The sequence below is a fragment of the Dipodomys ordii genome, unplaced genomic scaffold (assembly GCF_000151885.1).
Source record: "Dipodomys ordii isolate 6190 unplaced genomic scaffold, Dord_2.0 Scaffold10, whole genome shotgun sequence".
NCBI classification, from domain to species: domain Eukaryota; kingdom Metazoa; phylum Chordata; class Mammalia; order Rodentia; family Heteromyidae; genus Dipodomys; species Dipodomys ordii.
Genome location: NW_012267226.1, coordinates 6,867,294 through 6,877,038, shown reverse-complemented (window position 1 = coordinate 6,877,038; position 9,745 = coordinate 6,867,294). Strand labels below are relative to the sequence as shown.

General features: G+C 43.5%; 1 protein-coding gene across 1 annotated transcript in view; it reads left to right on the top strand.

Moving 5' to 3' along the window:
* Positions 1–6,936: 6,936 nt before the first annotated feature.
* LOC105980714 (transmembrane protein 45B-like) overlaps positions 6,937–9,745 on the top strand; it is a 61,427-nt gene continuing 58,618 nt past the window's right edge. Inside the window, exon 1 of the mRNA XM_013009615.1 lies at positions 6,937–6,974. The gene's annotated coding sequence lies outside the window, so the exon portion shown is untranslated. The remainder of the gene's footprint in view (positions 6,975–9,745) is intronic.

Here is a 9,745-nt window from a genome sequence, read left to right as displayed (position 1 = left end):
AGAGTGCTAGCCTTGAGCTGAAGAGCTCAAGGGACAGCACCCAGGCCCAGAGTTCAGGCCCCACGACCGGACCCCTCCCCCCAAAAAAAGAAAGTATGAAAAAAAAATAAGACCGCATGGTGAATACCTTTTATTCTAATAAACTAGATGGTCAACATGGTTATCCAACTCACTTGAAAACTTAATGCTCAGTATGCAACTGTATAATGAGCTGTGGCCCTTGCAAGGTAATTGAGTCATGATGACTCTACCCTTATTAAAGGATTTTACAAATCCTTCTCTTGCAACTCTTCTGCTACGTGAGAACTCAAATGTTACCATGCTATGAAGGACACAGCAACAAGGAAGAAATCTTTTACATCATAAAACCTGAAACACACCATGAGTTTTCCAGCCTTTGGTGTTCTGAACAATTAATTTTCTGTTCTTTACTAACTTCCAAGTTTCAGGAGTTTTGTTATAACAACACAAACAGACTAAGACAACAATCTAGATGAGATGGGAAAACTCCTGAAAACATGTCACCTACCAAAACTAAATGATGAAGAATGTGAAGGTCTAAAGACTTATAACTAGTAATATTAAATCAGCAATTCAAAAACCTCCTAGACAGGGGAGTGGTTCAAAAGATCCAGGGCCAACCTAGGAATCTCATGACCCTGAGTTAGGTCCTTAGTTTCACCATAAACTTATCATGAAAGTATGATGGATTTTGTCAACTTTTCTTTTTGTTCCAATTGAGATAATCATGCAGTCTTTTTTTTCCCATGCTGTTATTGCAATATATTGTATTAGCTCTTTTTTCTCTGTGTGTTCTGGTACCAGGGCTTGAACTTAGGGCCTGGGTACTGTCCCTAACCTTTTTCACTCAAGATTGGTCCTCTTGACCTATAGCCTCACTTTCAGCTTGTTGATGGCTAAATAAAGATAAGAGTGCCCTGGCTGGTTTCAAACCACAATCCTCAGATCTCAGTCTTATGAGGAGCTAGGATTATAGATGTAAGCCACCAGCACCCAATCATACTTATATATTGAAACAGCCTATCAGTCTAGAAATAAATCTACTTCAACACAGTAAGGGGCATACTTGAAAAAATTCAGCATTTTACTTGAGACCTCTTCTCATCCACTTGTTCAACCATTGGCCCATGATAGCTTACCACCTTAGTCATCATGTCTGAATTCTAGTCCACGAGAAAGGGGTAGGAAGCCAGCTGGTACATCCCTCCCTTTCACCACACCCAGTAGAAGTTACCTGTTTTACTCTAGTCTCAGTTCAGTGGCCTGAACGTAGTCATATTTGACTAAGCCCAGGCAAACAGAGCTACTAAACTATTAGACTAGTTACAAGGAAGCCTAGGAAAACTAACACTGCTGTGTAAAAACGTTTCCAGCTAGCACCACAATGGATCAAGGGGAGACTGGAAGTGCCCAAGATCTTCCAAAAGAATAAGTATTCTATTCTAATAACTCATATATAAAGTAAATCATTTCCCATTAGAATGCCACCCTCAACTGGGCACTGGTGTTTCATGACAGTAATCGTAGCTGCTCAAGAGACTGAGACCTGGAAAACCTCAGTTCAAAGCCAACTGGGGCACAAAAGTCTATGAGACTCTATTTCCAGAACAACCAGCAAAATGGTGAAATGGGGCCATGATTTAAGTGGTAGAGCACCATGCAAGCAAGAAAGCTGAGTGAAAGCATAAGACCCTGAGTTTAAGCCCTGGTACTGGAAAGTAATAAATAAATAAATAACTAGGTCAATACATAAATAGACAAATAAATAAATAAAAAACCAAACTGTTGTAAGGTGAGAATTCAGAAAACCACATTTTGAAAGACCAAATCCTGGGATCTGTTTTAGAGCACTAGCAACCTGCAGGCAGCCAATTGTTACAAAGGCCTGCAGCCTACAAATACACTTAAAACAATTAGGAGATGGGCCAGAGAGGAAAGAAAGAACAAAAAGAATATCAACAAACCAATGCAGCTCCAATGGAGAGCTGAAGTGGGATACCATGGTGACCACAGAAGTGTCAGGAGATAGGGCACAGGACACAGGACGTGAACACAGACACAAGTGGCATGGAGTAATGGCCCCTATGCTTGTCCAGGCCTAAACAGGGTCAGGGCAGGGGACGGGGTCACAGGAAATTCCCAGTCCCTGACACTGGATTGACAGTTCCAGGAACCTATCAGCCAAATACTCATCCCTGTCTCCAGGGATCCAGGTATGCCCATCACCTGAAATGGGGGGAGGGATCTTTATTGTTTCCCACCATGAAAACAAGATGCTATACCTTAAATGGACATATTCAGGTACCAGCAGAAGTTTTCTATCTAAGGAAGATAGGCTATAACCTTCCATCGAGGGTCTGCTTAGAGGCTACTCAGAGGCTGGTGATTCAAGCCATTTAGGGAGTTAATTAAGGCAGAATTAGAGCATTCTCTATATGCCAAGCTTTCCTAAGGCTATGACACTTGAATTTCTCTGAAGTAGAGCTCTGCTGGCTCATCTTAAGCTAGGCATATGCATTCACTGAATGGCTTCTCTCACTTCTAGGCTTTTCAGCATAGGTGGAGAATTCTTCACCCACCAAGAGGCACCAGGATGGCTGCAAGAAATCACTTAGATTCAATTGCCTTACTTCAAAACAAATAAATAAGTGCCATTTTGAGCTGGTGGGCCATGCTTATAATCTTAGCTCTTCAAGAGGTTAAGGGCCAAGACTTGGAGAATCTTGGTTCAAAAAATATCCGTGAAACTTTATTTCTAAAATAGCAGCAAAATTCTGGACTGGCGACATAGCTCAAGTAGTAGAATACCAGTTGAGCAAGCAAGCCAAATGAAAACATGGGGTTCTGATTTCAAGGTCTGGTACTAGAAAAAATAAAATTAAAATGACACCCTTAGTTTGAGTAAGGAGTACATGAAAACCCATTTCTATCCATTCATGTGTTCTACTTCTATACTAAGATAGCTTGATAATCTTTTGTTAGCTGGCATAATTGTATCATTTTATAATTGACTTCCTAATTGTCTTCCTGTTGTTGACTTCCTTGAAGATTTTTAATTTAGGTTCTTTTAAATTAAAGATGGTCAAACTTGTACCTTTTTATTAAATAAAAATTTAAATCATAAAAATGTTTATTTGGTATTTTTAGTACATTCACATGCCATAGTGCATTTTGAATACATTTAGACATGTCTAAATGTCATATAGTCAATTATAATATTCAATGGATAGCTGTTGTGATTATCTATACAACAACAGCATGGAATATTTGAAGGCTGGGAAATAAGCAGAAGCGAAAACATAAAGTAGAAAGGCAATATTAAGGATTTTTGTTCTTTTTTTTTCCTAAGGAAAATGGTAAGATAGTAAAGTTTCAGGAAGGTTAGATTATAGTCACATCTACATTTGTCTGGCTGCAGACAGATTGGAAAGCATACACGTAGGAAATGGAACATGTGAATATGAGTGATGGCCACCTTGGCTTTGACCTTGGCTTTATTAACAAATCCTGAAAATGCTGACACAAAAAATTATGGCAGGAGCATGCGCAGAAGGTGACGAGGGCTTTTCTGTCACTCATAGAGAATGCTAGCATTCATGATATTCCAAATAGTATTTTTACATAATTTAAAAAAAACGTTTGTCTGGGTGCTCGTAGCCCATAATTGTAATCCTAACACTCTGTGGAACAAGGTTCAAAGCCAGCCTGGGAAGAAATGTCTCTAATTAACCACCCCCAAGCCAGAAATGGAGGTGTGGCTCAAGTGGTAGAGGGTCAGCCTTGAGTGGAAAAAAAAAAACAACAAAAAACAACAAAACTAATGGAGAATGTGAAGCCCTGAATTCAAATCCCAGTACTGGCACAAAAATTATTATTAAATTTGTCCTAACAACTAATCATTACCATCTGAGGCAGAAATAATTTTTTAGTTCTGATTTTTTAATACTAAGAAGCATCTCTATCCTCCACTAATCATACAATTAACAAGGTGTCATATGTTTTATGACACTAGCTTATGAAGAAAATAGGAGGCATACAGAAGCAAGTATGATGAGACAAGGCTGTGTCCCAGCATTTCAGAGACTGAGGTATGTTAAGTTTGAGGCCAGCCTGAACTACACAGTGAGATCTTGAGTCAAGAAACAAAAACAAACCAAACAAACAGCCTCCTCGGGGTTATGGCCATCTAGGGCTCCATTTGATCCTCCACTTGAAACTCTATGCTAAATTAGACTCAGCCAGAAAACCAGCATGGACATCCAGGTAGGAAGAACAAAGGAAAGATTTATTGGCAGTAATGGGAACTGCGTGACTCCGTCTCACCAGATGAGAAGTGAGAAGAAGTGCTGGCTATTGTCTCAGGTGACCTTTTATACCTCGGGAGTTGGGGGGTCTCCCTGCCTTAAATGGTCATAGCTATCCTAACAGGGTGCTTTCTCAGGGAAAAGGTGGGTAGGGACTGATTGTTTGCTGCCTTTACTACATGGGCCTGGTGTTGCCTAGGGAAAGAGCATGTTAAGCCATGAGGGAGGAAGCTTCTGGACTGACAGTGAGGGCTGGTGATCTCATTTTCAAGCTAAGATGCCAGACTTGTTCCTGTACTGGCTCACACCCATGGATTTTGAAATGCAGGGTAAGGTGGAGTCCTGAGTATCTGTCACCCAAGACAGTTCTCGGCTACCAGATCCTTTCGATGGGCTTTCTGTGCATGAACTTAAAAGGTTCTCCAAGCTCTAGACTCCAGCACCTTAGATGCATGGTCCTCTATCCTTTTAACTGACAGCACAGCCTCCTGGCCATTATCTTTTCCATCTCTCCTCTCCATGGGTCCTGTGCACAGAGGAAGGACCTTTTCAAGTTAATGTCTCATGCTTTCCAGGGCCTTTCCTGACTGAATAGAAAAGTAAGATTATTGGAACAAAAGAAGCAGCATTAGCCAGGTGCCGATGGCTCCTGTTTGTAAACCCAGCTACTCAGAAGGCTGAGATCTGAGGCTGGTGATTCGAAGACAGCCCAGGAAGAAAAGTCTGTGAGACTCTTATCTGCAATAAATCACCAACAAAGCCAAAAGTGGAGCTGTGGCTCAAGTGGTAGAATGCTAACCTTGAGCAAAAGAAGCTCAGGAACATAATTCAGACCCTGAGTTCAAGCCATTATGCACCACGCCCCCGCTCCCCCCAAAAAGAAGCAACATTGAAGAAAGGGTGACATTGTCCAAGAAGACTTGTACTCACTACCTGACTCATGGAATTGTTACCTCTCTATACAACATCCTAATACTAACAATAACATAAAATTATCTTTTTATTTTTTAAAGAAGCAGCCCTTTGGTATTGCCTAGTGAGCATTGTTTGCCTTGCTTTACAACTGGATACATGAAGCATGATCTCCAAGAAACCTACAACAATAGAATGAACTGGAAGGCATCTTAGTGATCTCCACTAGTGGTTCTTGTTAGGTTTTAAAGAGAGGTTGATGAGTAAGAACCACACCACGCACGTAGTATTCAGGTAAGGGGTAGGTTTATTCATCATTCTGGCTGGTACCAGGCCTTGTTGGCACTCCATACAGTTGGGAAAACACCTGGGAAAGAGGGCATCTGGCCCTGGGCTAGCCTTGGGGGAGGAGGGAGAGGTGTGGCCACGTCGAATCCAGCTGTGACCTCTTCCAGGTGTGCCAGTTGCCTAGGTAACGCAGGTACTGGGCGGAGACTTTGCTGTGAGGAGGGTGGAGTCAGCTCGCCATCCAGGCGTGGACCTTACAGTTCTCATCCCTGACTTTCCCCAATCATCTGAGAAGCTTGTCTTGTGTGTGCCAATCCTGGGGCTTGAACTCAGGGCCTATGCTCTGTCCCTGAGCTTTTAGTGCACAATGCTAATATTGTAGAGCTACAGCTCTACTTCTAGCTTTATTGGTAGTTAATCAGGGATAAGACTCTCATGTCATGGACTTTCTTACCTGGCCTAGCTTCGACCCACAATCCTCAGATATCAGCCTCCAGAGTAACAAGGTTGAGCCACTGGGCACCTAGCCCTGAGAAGTTTTTAACAGCTCTGCATTCCCTCTAATCAATTCTCATAAGTTATCTGAGGAGAGCCCAAGCTCCAGCATTCTTTTAGTTCTTTTAATGCCTCCAGGGGGTGAGGAGGCGCAAACAGGATGACAGAATAAGCTAATCCCTTAGCCAGAGATAACCAGGATGATAACTACAAAGATGCAAAGCTACTTGGACAGCCACACTGGATCATATTTCTATTCTAGATAAGAAAGCCACTCCTCCTGGATTTTGGTTCTGAGTACCTAGGCCATCCATAGGTCAGTTTGTAGTAAGAGAAGCCCCTGGCAGATTCGTTGAATGGATAGATGGATGGATGAATGGTGGGTAGATGGATGAATAGATGAGTGGATTGGTGGATGGCTGACTGGGTGGGTGGGTGGATGGAATAATAAATGAATGAACTATATGAGCATAGAAGCTAACCATTGGACATTGGTACTGCGTGTACCAACTGGAAGGAACCCCCTTTGCCAGATGATCCGTGGCTGTTTCCCTGGTTCTTACCTGATTGTTTGACTTGGTAAACAGTTTTTAGAGACTGATCTTAGTGATCCCCACCTCCCAGACCTTGTGATTACTTTGCATAGCTGCTGGTCAAAGTCCACCTGGATGGCACCAGAACTGACCACCGCTAAAGCCCACACTCGAAGCAGATAGTGCCTAGGGACAGGTGACATCTTCAAGGAAAGGTCAGGAAGGGTCAAGAGCATGGAGGCAAGTGCAGTTCCCAGACTGCAGGCTCTGCCGGCTGGCTGGAGCAGGGAGGGCGGGGTGGGAAGGGCCCTGGATGGGCGGGGCGGGGCCGGCGGCAAGCTCTGGCACCTGCTCTGCGGGGCGCAGCTGCGAACTGGCCAGAAGCTGTGCTGGCAGCGGACACCTCCAAGGCACGGTGCAGGTCAGATGCAGGGGGGCAGGGGACTCTGGGAAAAGGGGCTGGAACCGGGAAGGGAGCATCATCTGGGGGTGAGGAGGAATCTCCGAGGAGGGGACTCAGATGAAGTGGGACTCTCAGGTTGGAAGGGGTCCTGACAGAGGAGGGACGCTGGGATGGGAAGGGGCGCTCAGCTAGAGATGGGGGTGGAGGGTCTGGGTTCCCCGGAAGCCGGCCTGGGAGCCCTCTCCGAGCTGGGGAGCGATCGCCCTCAGAGATCCAGCCTGAGCCCTTGCACCTCTGCCCCCAAACAAAGCACCCACAGCCCTGGCTCAGAGCCCCCAGCCAGTCAGGCCCATCCCACCAAGGGTCCCCTTGTAGTTTGTGGACATTGTATCCCGACTCTCCCTCTTTCTTAGCTCCAATCTGCCAAGAACACAAACCAGGAAGTTTGGTATCTCGGAATGAGAAGAGATTGATTTAAAAAAAAAAAAAAGTTCCCCCAGCCATTATAGTTTTGTTAATATATAGAAACCTCAGGGACATGGGAGGTTAGCTAAGGATGGGCCTTGGCGCAGTCGAGAATCCAGAGCTTGATGAAACGCAAATCCCTTTAAAATGTTCAGCTAGGCCTCTCTCCTAAGTTAGAAATGAACATTGCCCTTAACATCCTCTTTCGTGCCACACCCTTCCTTATTGCTCCACCTGGTGCTCCACTCCCAGCCTGAGGTAGCCCTAGCCTTCTGCCGGATCACACACTTACTTTAAAAAGGTAGTATGGCCTGGCATGGAAGTCTGTAATCCTAGTTACTCAGGAGGGCTGAGGTCTGAGGATCAGGGTTGGAAGCCAGCTCAGGCAAGAAAGTCCATGAGATTCTGATCTCCAATTAACAAGAAAGCAAAAAGAAAAGAAAGAAGAGAAAGGAAAGGAAAGGAAAGAAACAGAAAGGAAAGGAAAAAGGAAAGGAAAGGAAAGGAAAGAAACGGAAAGGAAAGGAAAGGAAAGGAAAAGGGAAAGGAAAGGAAAAAGGAAAGGAAAGGAAAGGAGTTGTGATTCAAATGGTATTGTTCTAGCCTTGAGTGAAAAAGCCATGGGACAGTGCCTAGGCCCTGAGTTCAAGCCCCACCACCAGCACACACAAAAAAAAAACTTTTAAAAAAGGAAGGAAGGAAGGAAGGAAGGGGGGAAGGAAGGAAGGTAAGAAGGAAAAAGAGGAGAGAGGCGGGGGGGAGGAGAAGGGAAAGGAAAGGAGAAGGGAAAAAAAGAGAGAGAAAATAGTGTGGCTTATTGTTTATAAGAATTGAAGTGCGTTTATTTTAAACCTGACTGCAACAGCATCTGGTTTTTGTACCACAATATCATTGTGAGATATAGGCTTGGGGCCACTTCAGACTTAGCTAAGTCATGAAAGTTTCTTGATTTAATAACCAAGTGATTTGGTCATCCTTTGTTGGTCAAAATGTGGGAAAGACATGGAGTTGATATTGAGGCTTTCTAGAATCTGGACCCTGGGTTTTACAAGGGGGAGTGGCTGTGGTAATGGAAGGTGACCCTGTTATCTCTGCACATTATTCTTTCTAATGTTATGGCAGCCACACTTGTGAGTTCCTTCTTTCTAAAGAGCTTTCATTCCTTCTCAGCTCTTCTGTGGGAAGTGGAAACATACTTCTACTTAGGGTCCAACTGGGCCCTTGTCTTTGAGTTCTGTATATTCTGAGTTCTTCCCTAGCCCTTCTGATAAAGACTAATTGTAATGTCAGAGATGAAGCTGTGGAATCTTACCTGTGGCATCAGTTATTCTTCTATTTGGGGGTCTCCCCTAATATGCACATGGCTCCATGACATATTTGACCAGGGACACTGAGAAAAGAAGGAAGAAGACATAGAAGAGGATTGTTTTCTAACATTTACTAATAGAAAATGGGTCAAAGCAATTTCACCTTATGTAGAGATACTGTCATTGTCAAAGTCCTTGAAATTTCAAAACTTCTGAATTGTAAGAGAAGTCATCAGTGTGTCATCAACAAATATGCACATACATAGGCAACATTTCTTAACCTATTATGCTTTTTAGAAAGTGCCCAATAAACACACTAGGTTATTCATTATATTAGAATGGGCTAAATATGAATAAAGGCCACAGGCAAAGCTTGTAAGCCCCATACTTCATGAGGACCCTGCAATTCTAGCCTCTTAACCAGCTAGTCCTCTCCCCAAGACCCTCAACTGTTGAGCCTCACCAATGGCTCTCACCTGTAATCCTAGCTTCTTGGGAGGCTACAGAGAACAGAGGTACAAAGCCAGTCCAGGCAGAAAAGTCTCCAAGACTTATCTCTTATCTTAACAAGCAAAATGTAGGACTAGAAGCATGACTTAAGTGGTAGAGCACCACCTTTGAGAAAGCTCCTCTACCAGCACATACACAAATTTTAAAAGCTATTATGTTTCTTTCATCTATTCTTTTGTGTAAAAATTAAATAGGCATAAGGTGTGTCATTGGAGGCTAGAAAGAAAGTCAAAAGGTCTATCAGCCACCTACCTGTTATGCTGAAAATATCAAAGCCTCTTCCCAGGACTAAGATACTATAAGCCGTTATCCACATCTCTCTGGCTTAAAGCATAGTAGGTTTCTTTCTTTCTTTCTTTCTGTCTTTTTTTTTTTTGGGGGGGGTGTCCAGTCATGGGGCCTAAACTCTGGGCCTGGGCACTGTCCCTCAGCTTTTCAGCTCAAGGCTAGCGCAATACCCCTTGAGCCACAGTGCCACTTCTGGCTTTTTTCTTTTTGCTTATGTGG